This window comes from Triturus cristatus, chromosome 2_2 (assembly GCF_964204655.1).
Source record: "Triturus cristatus chromosome 2_2, aTriCri1.1, whole genome shotgun sequence".
NCBI classification, from domain to species: Eukaryota; Metazoa; Chordata; class Amphibia; order Caudata; family Salamandridae; genus Triturus; species Triturus cristatus.
Genome location: NC_140582.1, coordinates 481,554,158 through 481,568,400, shown reverse-complemented (window position 1 = coordinate 481,568,400; position 14,243 = coordinate 481,554,158). Strand labels below are relative to the sequence as shown.

The 14,243-nt window shown below is 42.5% G+C and overlaps 1 protein-coding gene and 1 long non-coding RNA gene across 2 annotated transcripts in view; both read left to right on the top strand.

Annotated features, from left to right (window-relative positions):
• MGAT4D (MGAT4 family member D) overlaps positions 1–14,243 on the top strand; it is a 666,451-nt gene that overhangs the window by 105,805 nt on the left and 546,403 nt on the right. The gene's annotated exons all lie outside the window — the stretch shown is intronic.
• LOC146862394 (uncharacterized) lies at positions 715–9,813 on the top strand. The gene is made up of 2 exons (XR_014978437.1): positions 715–4,033; positions 7,190–9,813. It is a non-coding gene; the product is annotated as an uncharacterized LOC146862394 (long non-coding RNA).

Here is a 14,243-nt window from a genome sequence, read left to right as displayed (position 1 = left end):
GGGTCCGTGGATGGCTTGGGGACAGGGGCCCTACTTCCGTCTCCTTAAAGGTGAAGGTTCAGTTAGGGGGGAGTGCCATCAAAATTAATTCAGCCCCCAGAGATGAGGTCCCCAGGGCCTTTTAGTGGTTCAGCAAGGGGGGGGGGGTGCCACATGCCCCATCCTTAATTTTAATAACTGCGCCGACCAGCCTCCCTTCCCCGGGCCCTGGACCACCTTTGGGGAAGTTTATTTAAAAAGGGCACAAGAACGACATTTTACTTTTTTTAATTGTGGATACTAAGCTGATCTGTACCGTTTGGAAAATAATTTGGTTTTGGCCTAGCAGCACAATGTACTTCCTCACAGATTTACTTTACAGACTAGTAAGTCAATAGCCTCCTCAATGTGATTTTACCTTACAGCTGAAATGTAACCTTTTCATCCTGGTTTTGGTTAAATACTTTTTGTAAAAGCGTGTACACATGAAAAAAACACCCATGGCTTAAACCATATATGCGGATGTGCAGCAGCATGTAGTATGTTATTGATTGCCATTGATAAAGGAGGGGAGGGGCATCATGATTCACTTATAGCTTTGCCTCTTGGTGTCATGGTCCCTCCTCTCACTCAACCGTGGTAATAAATAGCATTTATATCGGCCTAAAAGTTCTCTGATACTAAAACGAAGGACTGGTTATCAAACCTGCAAAGGTTTTGCATATGTCTGTTTTTATTTTCACAGGCTGTTTTACTGAATGGTCTGTATAATCATTAACCTAAGACTTTCCCTTTTTGTTTGCCTAGTTACACCCTGGGTCACACTCAATTAACTTTAATTTCTGTTCTTTATTCAATGAGTAATTTCTGGTGTTTGTGGTTTAAGCAAATATGGTCAAACCGCAGGTTTTGTGTGCTGTGTGAGATGTTTGGAGACCTTGTGCATTATCTCAATGTTGAAAGCGTGAGGGCTGCAGCTGTACTGGAAAGACAACATTCTATTCAAAGCGCATCAGCACTCTTCATTTCCGAAAGCCATAAACCTGGCAACCCATCTCCAGACCACATCTGACCAGACAGCAAACACACTCTCAACACTTAAACAAAAAATCTTGCCAAAGGGGTATCCTTGTTTCCTCAGTGTCTGGCATAGGGGCATACCACTCCTGGGTGCAGCAGAAACCGTGGCACCTTACCCCAGGGCTCTAATGGGTGTTTTGCACCCCAATTATTTTTAATGTTCAGCATTGTGATTTATTACTAATTTGCTAAGAATATGTGACCTTACAACGCGGTCGTTAGACCGCGGTACGTTACATCGCAGTTATTACAACGCAAGGCATTACAATGTAGGGAAGGTTTTGGAATAGTAAATCATACTATTCCTTAGTGAATATCCCCATCCAGCGCAAGTCGTTGTAACGACTTACGTTGTAATGACCGCAATGTAACCATACCGCAGTGTAACGACCACGTCGTAAAGGTCGTTCTCCATTTACTAACCAGATCCGAGGGACCCAGGTTAGAACCTCAATGGAAAGCTTGGCGCATCTGTGTATAGCATCTCTGTAGATTTTTATATTCTTCATTTTGATTTTGAGTCTTATGGGCTGGTTCAATTTTTCATCCAGGTTTTAGTATAATACCATGATAAACTTACAAAATCAAATGATATTCATTGTTTGGGTAAACAAAAATCTTCACTTTGCCTGGGAATAAGAAGAACATCTAAAAGGAACAGTAACAAATGGGATCAAAACAAAAGGAATTAAAAAAAAAATAATCATTAACTTTCATTAAAACATGTTAAGGAATATCAGATAGACCAGAACAAAACCATCAGTTGATTAATTACACTTAAAAAAGAAACTGAATGCAATGAAATATGAATAGCAAATCCAAGGATTTTCAGATGACCTGTATAAAAACAAAAACAGAGATGTTTGGAGACGACTTATTTCTGAAAGAGACCAAAGCGGCCTAGAAAACATTTCTGCAATCTACTTTCTTCATTTATGTATGTGTCTGTCATCGCGTTCCTGGAGCAACTGCTCAGAAGGCAATTCAGATCAGTTTAAGGTCTTTTTTTGGGAGAGAGTGTTCCCCAGAACTATGGGGACCTTCAGGATGATTTATTGGATCACACCACAGCCTTTCCAATGCATAGTAGATGAATGAGATATCTGCGTTTTGTGGCATTAGTTTCTGAGAGAAGAATGGCGATAGGCTTTTCAGATAAACTACGGTGTAGAGGAAATAGAAACATATGAAGGAGGCACCAGAGTATGACAACCCTACCTGCTCATGTATGGATGCAGTATTTGATAGGAGCAGGGTAATAGAAAGAAACATTAGAAGTTTACAGCAGGCAGGCTTCAAAGAGGGTTCACAATTAAGACAAAGTGCCATGATTGTTGGTGATTACATGATGTGGAAGCACAGCCATCCTACTACACCTTCTATGGGGGATAATATTGAGTCACTGGGACTGCGCATGAAAATTTAGTTGTCAAGATGGTGCAGTCCGTTAATTCTAGATGTTGACATCTGCAGTGATCTGAAGGTCGTTGGAGTCCCGGCGAGACAATGTCAGTCTTGCATCATTCCCAGGCCAGTAAGTTGGCTACCATTAAATTAGTGTGGTAACTAGGGCTGGCACCATCTCATTTAGCATGTATGCTCACCATGTCATGGAATTGTCATAGTTGGATTCTGTGTGAAATGTTAGTGTTTGAAGTAATGAACTGCTGGCCTACCCTGTGGAGGATGGCTGAGATGTCTTTCCTGTATTGAGAAACATAGTAAACCTTCCACCTCCATTACTAGCTCCTGACCCATGATTATGCAGCTTTAACACTGGTGACGGGATTAAAAGGGAGAAGAGGAAAGGACATCTCAACATCAACATTCATCTCCACTTCTTTGCTGTATGTTTTATTCGTGACCTGTGGGACGCACACTGCTGTGATCTTGCCGCTGGACTATGCAACACTTATAACATCTATTAAAAGGTACTGTGTGTGCTTACTTGTATGCAGGGAGATTTTGAATGGTGGTTGACAGCGGCTGTCAACGTGCATGAGAGACACTGTGACATCTGCACAAGTCTCATCATTGGCACCAGTCTTGCAGGCCACGAGACAGGAGCAATCGTAACACCGAGAGGCAAGAGACTGTGTCAGCTGGAGGAGTTGTGTGACACTGCGGAACAAGGAGCCAAAGCTGCAGGCTGAATGGTGCTTAAGTGCCTGACTGTGATGTGCATGCATGTGAGACAGGGTTGCAAGCTGGAACAAGCTCAACTTTCTGTGACATGTGCACACGAGGTGAGGCCACAGGCTGAACCAAGCTCTACGTCCAGCAGGTAGCTACCCAGATGGATATCAAAGCGGCCATTTTAAAGGGTTGGGTTCAACCCCATTGATTTACCTGGTGGCTACGATGAACAGCGCGGCGATAGGCATATCACGATTGGTGACTCTCCGGGCATCTGATGTTATTGATTGGAACCTGCAATATTCACGGCGATAGGCATGCCATAAAAGTGCCTCCCCTGGCAGCCATCTATAATTATTTATTGCTGACATTTTTACGCTTCTGGATTTTGGGAGTTATTTTGTGCCTTACACCGTGATAGGCACGCCTTTACAGCATTTGATTGCTTAAATGTCTCTTTGGAGAGAATGTTGGACCATGCCTGGAGCAGTGGCCACCTGGATGAATAAGTCCTGCTTGAAGCTTAATGGAACTAAGACAGAACTAATGATACTGGGAAACAACTTCTCTACTCAACAAGTCACAGGCTGCCCTTCTAGCCTGCCCCCACTCCCAGTCCCCAAGACGGCCATAAAATATTTAGGCATGTGGCTTGAAAACACCTTAAGATGGAAGCCCAGGCTATTAAAATTTCCTCAAGCTGGTTTAGACTGTTAAGGGTGTTGCGTAAGATCTTGCCTGTGCTTCCACAAAACACTAGACAGGTGGTAGTGCCCTTGTTCTCTCGTGTCTAGATTATGGCAACTCACTGTACTTGGGTCTCCTAAAGGAGTGACACGTACAAAAGTAACTTATTCGCGGGATGAACTCATGTCACTAAATAATGGTAAGTGTTTGTTGCCGTGCTTGCTGCTAACGCATGATACAGTCGGTTCCAACTGTTGTTTAACATGTGGCCTAAGAACATCCTTTTATCCATCTACATGCATAACCAACATCATATGCAACACCTCTACTAGTCAGATGGCCTGCCGCACAGACTGTACAGATACTTTATCACCCCACCTAATTTCTAGTAAGACTGCATTTAGCACTAACGAGCTTAGTTGCGTTTTATTCAATACAAGATCGATGTCCAAACATAAATACGAATTAGAGGATCTTATATCCTCAACCAGTCCGGACCTGATTTTCCTTACGGAAACATGGTCAACAATCTCTTCTGCACCAGATTGGCAAATAGCAATTCCCCTAGGCTACTCACTGGCACAAGTAGACAGGACCTCAACGGTTGGGGGAGTTATTGCGCTCATTTATCGCTCCCATCTACAAACTGTTTTTAAACAAGAACTCACATTAGAAGCTGAAGCTATGTCATTCACGGTAAAATTCAATAACCATGAACTCCTATCCGGTCTACTGGTATATAGACCCCTAGGAGCAAGAGCTCCTTTCATTAAATCCCTCCAGACCTTCTTAGAATCCTGCTATGACACTGCAACACTTACGGTCCTAGGTGACTTTAACTTTCATTTAGATGACTTAAATAACTCTGACTCATCTAATCTAATTGACAACTTGGCAGGTTTCGGACTGGGGCAAATTATATCACGGCCCACCCACGTAGCGGGGCACATACTTGATGGAATCTTCACAAATAACCAAAAGATTGAAGTGAAAGACATATTACCGGTCCCCTGGTCAGACCATTCAGTAATATATTTTAAAGTTAACTTGCCTTTGTCAGCAATCGGACGGAAAGTCCGTACTCGGCTAACAAATACTCACCCATGGAAGGATATAAAAAGTGAGGAATTGGTCGGTATTCTGACTAACTGCCCTCCCCATTTGGAGAACAGTGATGAAGGGGCCACTAACTTCGACTCCTGGATCCAAAAGGCAATAGATAAATTGGCCCCTGTAAAACCCACTCAATCCAAAAAACGATTACTTACCTCGCCTTGGTATACAGCTGAGCTTAAGCTAGCTAAAATACAATGTAGGCGACAGGAACGCCTATGGAGACTAGACTATAGCCCCACATCAAAGAAGGAATACAATCTCACTTTGGAAAAATATAAATCACTAATTAAACAAGCCAAAGTGACTTATTTCACTAACAAAATCCAAGAGGCAAAAAATTCTTCTAAGGAACTTTTTAAAGTAGTCACCACTTTAAGCAAAAGTCCTAATGACACCACTTTTTGTCCTGATCAAAATTTTGTTGATAGTCTTGCTATCTTCTTCCAACGTAAGATCCAAGACGTCTACAATGATCTCCAGAAGCTACAGACTGAACCCAACAAAGACACAGGCAAGCCCCGGGAGAACCGACTCTTGCTAAACGGTCTGTCTAAATTCTCAACTTTTAGCATAAAACAGGTCAATGACGCACTACTTCAAATAAAATCAGGTTCCCCCCTTGATCCGTGCCCCTCCTATATATACCATTTGGCCCCCATGGAAATAAGTGCATCATTAGCCCCCTTGCTTAATAAAATCACTAGTTCAGGTGTTTTCCCATCAAGTTGGAAAAAGGCCTGCATCAGACCCATTCTCAAGAAGCCTTCACTAGACCCACAGGATACTAAACACTATCGCCCCATCTCCTGTCTTCCATTTCCTTCCAAAGTTGCAGAAAAAATGATCAACCAGGAGCTGATGCAATTCATTGATTCCAACAATTTACTAGATGCAACACAACACGGCTTTAGATCACGCCATTCTACAGAATCAGCTTTAATTATGGCTACGGAGGAAATTCGAAAAGTCATGGACAGTGGAGGCAGGGCCACTCTTGTCCTTCTTGATCTAACAGCGGCTTTCGACACTGTTAACCATAGAGTGTTACTGGAAAGATTGAACGAAATAGGTATTAGAGACACTGCTTTGGCGCTTCTGCGCTCCTTCCTTGATGCAAGATCACAGCAAATCCACTGGGAGGGACTTCAGTCTGCTGAACTCTCTCTCCCTTGTGGTGTTCCTCAGGGATCAGCACTATCCCCTACGTTGTTCAATCTATATGTTACCCCATTGGCTAACATAATTAAAAATCATGGCCTAAAGTTAGTGTCGTATGCAGATGACACCCAGCTGGTGGTGTCCCTGACACAAAATCATGAAGCTACTGCGGAGAGATTTAGAAGCTGTCTTGCCGGAGTAATGAGATGGATGAGTTCAAACTTTCTTAAGCTTAACACCGAAAAGACGGAGGTGTTGGAATTCGGTCAAAAACCATCCATCTGGAATGACCTCTGGTGGCCTCCAGAGGCGGGCGCTTGCCCTGTTCCTGCACACAAAGTGAAGAACCTAGGCTTCATGGTGGACAAAGATCTCTCATTAACCCACCAAGTTAATCAGGTCACCTCTGCCTGTTTCCTAATGATTAAAATTCTTCGTAAAATTCTGCCTTTTATCCCTCCGTCCCTAAGGAAAACTGTAGTAGGAGCTCTGGTCCTATCTCGTATAGATTACTGTAATGCACTATACTCTGGGATTGGTGAGCGACAACTCTCAAAACTCCAATCTCTGCAGAACGCAGCTGTAAGAGTATTGCTGGACCTCCCAAAACATCATCCCACCTCAGCAAGCATGAAGAGGCTTCATTGGCTTCCTGTGCGCAATCGTATTCAATTCAAGATCCTATGCCTAGTGCACAAAGCAGTATATGGAGGCGGTGCAGATGACGTGGAAACGTTATTTCCTCGGTACGTTCCTAGTCGTACACTCAGATCCATGAGTAAGGGCCTGGTTGGCATTTCTAAATTCAAAAGGGCCCGTTGGGGAGGCAAGGCTTTCTCTTTCCAGGCAGCAAGCCTATGGAACAGATTACCTACAGAACTTCGGCTAACAACAAGTAAGTCTCAGTTTAGAAAGGCCGCGAAAACCTGGCTCTTTACCAAACCATAGATATTCTCCTCGTACCCCTTTCCAGCTCAGCGCCAAGACGCCTCGGCATAAGTGCGCTTAACAAATATTTCAGTCAGTCAGTCAGTCATATTGCAGGTCCTGCAAAATGCAGCTGCATGCATGGTACTTGAGATCCGTAGATTGCAATCAATCAGACCTTCACTGGGTCCCCATTGCGCAGCGAATAGAATTGAAGTTGCTGTGCAAGGACAAGGTCCACCTATTATACGCCAATTTGTTTCCCCCTGCATACCCAAGAGACGATTACGGTCGTCAAAACTCCCTTTGGCCATAGCCGTCCCCAGTGTCAAAAGAGCCGGATATAGAGGATGAGCTTTCAACCTCAACGCAGCTAAGCTCTTGAACTCCCTTCCGCTAGCTATTCGAGCAACAGATGAAGAACTATGCTTTCAAAAAGTCCTTAAAACTTCCCTTTTTAAATAGTAACCATATTAAGTTGCCATTCTGTTCTGTATGGTACATCTTCTCCAAACCTAGCGCTGGGATGCCTTCAGGTCTCCATGCACTTTACAGATCCTATAGTATAGTATAGTGTCTATGTATGAATTCCGATAGGCGCACCTCTACCCTTCTCATCAAAAGGTACACTCTTGCACATATCTAAAAGTACTACTCGCATGAACAAGTTTCTCATGCTTTGGGGCCCTGGTGTATACACCTTTTTCTGATTCTCATCTACAAAGTATGTTGTGGCCCTTGTGATGTGGGTCCTGTGATGTGCTTCCTTTTCATGTAATGTAGCTTATGCCTATTTTTTTTTTAACTGGAAAAAATATTACCAACATTTAAGGGGCATAGGGTTGGTAAGAGAGTCACCCTTTTGGTATTTTGCAGAATGTCACGGCACCTTTATTTTTCTTGTCCAGTCCTGGAAATCCACCCATTAAATGGGCTAAATGGAAAAAAAGTGTTTGCGCGCTATGCGAGGGTTTGGGGCACTTCTTTAAGCACTGAGAGGAGAACAGCACTTCTGTTTCACTGTCTTGGTTCGGAAGGACAGGAGGTATTTGACAACATTCCAGATGTGCCAGAGAGTGAGGCTGTTGATCTTAATGAGTACAAAACTTGCATACATAAACTGGACTTACATTATTTCCCAAAAGTAAGCACCATCCTGGAACGCTATTATTTTTGGCAAAAGGGTGCAAAAAGAGGGTGAGTCAATAGAAAATTATGTCACGGAACTTAGGCGCTTAGCGTTCTCCTATAAGTTTGATTCTTTATTGGATCAAAGAATCAGGGATCAGTTCATGTTAGGTTGTTACATTGAGAAAGTGCAAGATGAATTGTGGCTCTGAGATGAGCCCCCCCCCCCCCCCCCCATTGATGAGGAGTTGCTCATTGCTATGAAAATTAAACATTCCATGAAATGTATGGCCGTGATGAAGAAAGACTCCACTGAGAAGGTGCATGCTGTTGGATGTGGGAGAAGAAAAAAGAGTCAGTTAAGGTAGACATAAAGAAGGAGTATAAAAACACTGGGGGTACAAGTAAACAAGCTGATGTGGAGAGGAGATGCTTCAGGTGTGGTAGGGCAGGTCATCTTGCTAATGACAGAGCGTGTCCTGCTCTCACAGCAGTTTGCCTTCATTGTAAGAAAAAGGGGCACTTTGCTTCGGTCTGCAGAATGAAGAACTTAAAACAGAAAGCAAATGAAGTGGAAGCGAGTGACATTGAGAACAGAGAAAGCTCATATATAGAATGCAGACAAACAGTTTAACAGGTCGGAAGCAATGGTAATAACCTTGACCACATTGAGGTTGAAGGAAAAAGAACCAGAGTTTTTCTTCACTCTGGGGCTGATTACTATAGTGGCGAGTAAATTCTATAAAGACAAGCTGGTAGGGTAGGTGAGAATGCATACTGTGTGCTTTAAGTGAAAAGACCATGAAGCCCAGGGTGCAACTGATGGTGATCAGAAAGTGCCCTAGCGGTCCAGGTAAATACATTTCCTGGAGATTCTAGGGGCTCATCCACGGGTAAGGTCATAAAAGATAAGTTATTGTCGTGATGGAATTATTTTCCGGGCGGTCATAGGTATGTTTTTCCCAGGGCATTGTGACACGACATGTAATTGATTTCTTCAAAGACTAAATTGCAAGGGAGGGTTTTCCTGAAATGTTGTTAACAGACAATGGGGTGCAGTTGATGTCCAGGTAGATGAAGAGTTTTCTTCAAAGGTGTTGTATTAGACACAAGAAATGTGAACTCTATCATCCTGATTCCAACAGGATGGTAGAGCTGTGATCATGTTGTTTATTTATCCAACAGCCTGAGACTTTCAGGGGCACACACATAACATTTGAATGCTATTAAAGTGCCTTAAATAACTAGACAATTTATGTTGTTTTTTCTCTGGCAGCAGCACAGATGGGGGAGGGCAGTCATTAACCTATATGGACCTTTTAGTCTGGCTTGACAGTGTAAACAGTATAACAGTCACATAACCCTGTTTTTATTTTAATATGTTTATTAAAGTTATAATAGAGTATGCATAAGAACAAAAATACAATTCCATTAGCACAATATTCAAAAGTAAAGAGAATAAGTAATCAAACATGGTTAACAGCAAATGAAAAAATAATAAAGCTTATCTCTAGATGCATCTCAATGGAAGGGCAGCAATATGAATACGTTATGAGGAGAGTTGGAAGGAAGATAGAGAAAGTAGAAGGATATAGAGGAGAAGAGAAAGGAGAAAGTACCCAACAATATACAATTCCTATAACAGTATTTGAATTTATCTATGATAAAAAAAAGTCAGGAAAACATAAAAAACAAATAAATATGAAAAACAAATAAATTAGGAACAATATGCTATACCTTGGAAATCAATCAAGCAGTATCACATACAAATGAAGACAAATATCTGGTAAGTAGTGCCCATGAAATATCACCTTTGACAGATAAATGATAAGAATGTAAATTACATCAATCCAATCGATATTTATGACAGACTAAGTTCCACCGCTGTTGGCGAGTGATATTGTCTGTAGATTTCCATTTGGAGGTAATTACCTTTAAACCAATCGCGATTAAATGATCCACCATTTTTCCGAACATTTAATATGAGACCAGAGAGTGTGGAAACCACCCAGGAATAAAGGAGCCATTGAGAATGGTGTACAAATCCCAGTAATAACTTCAAATCTTGTCTAGAAATGTGCCCAAAATTCAGGTAAAGAAAGAACAGATGTGAATAGGTACCAGAATTGGTGTTGCATCTCCAACAGACATCTCGTTTGATAAGTTTTAGTTTAAAAAGGTGTGCTGGCATCTAAAAAAGTCAATTGTAAAAATAATATAGGGTTTGGGTATGGTTGGCTGGACGAGCAGTAGAATTAATCTTCTCCCATATTTTATTCCATAAGGTAATAGGTCAACTAGATTGTAATTTGAATTCCCATAGAAGTTCAAATTTAGATTTAGGTCTGTCTGTCTGAGGCTTTCTTAAGGTTTTATTTATGAGTGGAACTTTAGAGGGATTTGTGATAGAGATTGGGGTGATCTGCAAACCATTACCCTGAATGAGAGGATAAGAAGAACCCAAGTGCAACTGTAAGCACTGATTCTAAAAGTTGATATTGTTTAAGACACTTAGGAAGAAGATTAAAGGAAGATGAAATTGATTTAAATGGAGTAACTGCAATTATTATAGTATAGTAATTGAGTAACTGTAAAGGGACCCATGTCCAACCAAGTCTGCCAGATGAATGACTTTCCATTTTCTTGAGTCAGTTGCTATACCAGATGGGACTTTGGGCATATTGCTCATATGGGAGAAAATGAGCAACCAAATACGGCCTAAATATAGAACCGAAATTAGATATAATTGAAGGAATCCAGTATTTAAGAAGGTGATACACATGAAGAATGTGCTTGTGAGAAAAAGGTGAAATCATGGCTAGCTCCAAGTGATAAAAGCAAACACATGGAGATGATGGATGGAGAGCTGAAACTTTTCAGACACTTACCCCCAGTCACAGATCTGGTTTGAATCCATCATCTTTCTTTAGATCACTTCGCCACCCCAGTTCAGACACAGCTATATGCAAATCAGTCTGGCAGGGTATGCCCAGACGTGGTTCCCTTGCTCACTTTACCACTGGATTCAAGCTAGCCTGGCTGAAGAGGGCTGCTAGCCCGAAACCTGTCCCAGGAGACTTGTTTCCGGTCCCGGGAAGACATGGCTTGGAAGTTCGGGCTGAACTGTTCCCATGAGGCACAGGGTCAAGACTGATTTGCATATAGCTGTGTCTGAACTGGGGTGGCAAAGTGAGCTAAAGAATGATGATGGATTCAACCCAGATCTGTGACTGGGGGTGAGTGCTTGAAAAGTTTCAGCACTCCGTCCATCATCTCCTTGTGTTTGCTTTGTTTGCCCTAAGTTGGCAGGGTATGCCCAGACTTGGGTCCCTTGCTCACTTTGCCACTGGATTCAAGCTAGCCTGGCTGAAGAGGGCTGTAAGCCTGAAACCGGTCCCTGGATGCTTGTTTCCGGTCCAGGGAAGACATGGCTTGGCAGTTCGGGCTGGACTGTTCCCATGAGTCACAGGGTCAATACTGATTTGCATATAGCTGTGTCTGAACTGGGGGGCAAAGTTATGTTATGTTGTGTTACGGAGATTTATATAGCGCAAGATTACCTGAGGGTGTCCTGGCACTACCCATTATTCCTGAGCATGGGGACGGAAGTTTGCCATTACACATTAAACAGACAGTCTCTTCCTAAAGGCCAAGAGATCAGGGCACATTCTTGGGTATGGCGGAAGGGTGTTCCATGCCTTTGTGGCTCGCAGAATGAAACTTCTTCCGCCCCAGGAAGCCTTCCTTATCCATGGTACTATAACGAACTTGGCTTCCATAGAGCTTAACGTCCTTTTAGGCCGATACCATTGGATATTTTGTTTCAGGAACTCCGGGCCTATGCCCTGAAGGGCCTTAAAAACAATACAAAGGGCATTAAAACAAACCCGCCTTCTAACGGGAAGCCAATGCAGTTTACTGATTTCTTTAGAAATGGACGCAAATTTGGCTGTGCCTGACAGTAGCCTAGCTGCCGTGTTTTGAAGCATTTGCAATTTATTCATATAACATTCCTGTAGGCTCAAATAGATACCATTACAGTAGTCAATCTTGGATATCAGAAGTGAAGTAACCACTGTAAGTTGACTGTCAGGCGGTAAAAAAGGGAGGATCTTTTTAATCATCCTAAGGACGAAAAAGGTGGCCGATGAGATAGAGTTAATCTGGTCACCAAAATTAAGCTTGTCATCTATCAGGATTCCTAATTTTTTTTTTTTTTTTGACGGCGTGGGAAGAGTACCAAGGGTGGTAGGCCACAAATTTGGGGTCCAAAAGTTTACATCATTCCCAAACAGGATAACCTCAGTTTTGCCTGAATTCAACTAAAGGCAATTTTGTGACATCCACATTCCCACAGCTTCCATGCAATCATGGAACTGATTTCCAGCTTCCATATCCTGACCTGGCCGCAGTGACACAACAATCTGTGTATCATCTGCATAAGAAGTCAATTTAAAACCAAAAGAACTGATCAGTGAACCAATTGAAGAAACATAAACATTAAAAAGTAGGGGACTAAGAGACGACCCCTGAGGCACTCCACAGGGCAGGGAGAAAGGCTTAGGATGAAAATTATCCAGTGCTACTGTCTGTGAGCGCTCTGATAAAAAGGTCTTTAAGAACAGCCAGACTTTACCTTGAACACCACAATCTAGCAAACGGTTCATCAATAAGCCATGATGGACTGTATCAAAAGCTGCCGATAGGTCAAGCAATACCAGAGCAGCCTTCCCTCCCCCATCTAAGGCTTCCCTGATCTCTTCTGTTGATTTTATAAGTGCTGACTCCGTGCTGTGACCCTCTCTAAAACCATATTGCGTGGGGTCCAGCACTTTGTTATCCCGTAGGAAAACACTTAGTTGCCTATTCATTTCCTTCTCCAAGATCTTGGCTGGGAAAGGAAGGCGAGAGATCGGGCAAAAATTATTTGGGTCCTTGCAATCAAGATTTGCCTTTTTTAGCAAGGGTAAAACTGAAGCGATTTTCCACGTTTTTGGGAAGTGTCCTATGTCAAAAATACCGTTAAAAAGGGGGGTGAGAACTTGAACTACCGGGTTTGGGGCGGATTTAATTACTGCCACCGGGCAAGGATCAAAGGGCGAGCCTGATCTTACTGCCATGAGGAGTTTATTAGTGTCTGTTGGGGATATATCGGTAAATGTATTAAAAACCTGGGGGGAATCCTTTCAAAGTTCTACTCCCTCCTGACGGGGTAACTGGTCTGTACTAATAAAATGCGTGAAAGCGGAAAAAATTATCTCCACCTTGTTCAGAAAGAAACTCGCAATATCCTCACAGAGTTCCTGACTTGATTCAATTTTCCCTGACCGAGGGGAGACCAGCTCAGATACTGTTTGAAAAATTTATTTCGCCTAGTTTTTTGCCAGGTCAATTTTATTTGTGAAGAAACATTTCTTGGCATTAAAAATTAAACCCTTATATAATGCCAAACTCTGTTTATATCTTCTTCTGTCTGACTACTCATATTTTGTTCTCCAGCTACGTTCTAACGATTTACATATACGTTTCTGGTTTTTCAGCTCCTCCGTGTACCAGGGGGTTGTTGGATGCTGTCTTTTAGGAGTGCAAAGTTTTTTTGGGGCTAGTTTCTCACAGGCTGCTACCAGCCAATTCGTATAAAAGGGTGTTGCCTCCTCTATTCCCATGGGAAGCGGACGCAACGTTGCTACCAGTTCTTCCTCTAGATCTTTACCCTCAATTTTATTCCACGATCTGCTCTCATATTGTCTCTTGGACTCCCCCTTGTTGAGCCCGTGATTTGGACAGGTGAGTTAAAAAAACACAGCACAGTGATCAGTCCATGTAAGAGGAAGCACGCCTGTACATATCAGCTGAGGATCATTAGAGAAAATACCGTCCAATGTATGGCCTGCTGAATGAGTAGGCTCAATCACTCTTTGGGTCAGATCTCCGCTCTTCATTGTTTCCATGAGAGTCCTAGTATCGGGATCATCAAAGGCCTCTAGATGGTAATTGTAATTACCCAAGATCGTAAAGGAATTGAGGCATAA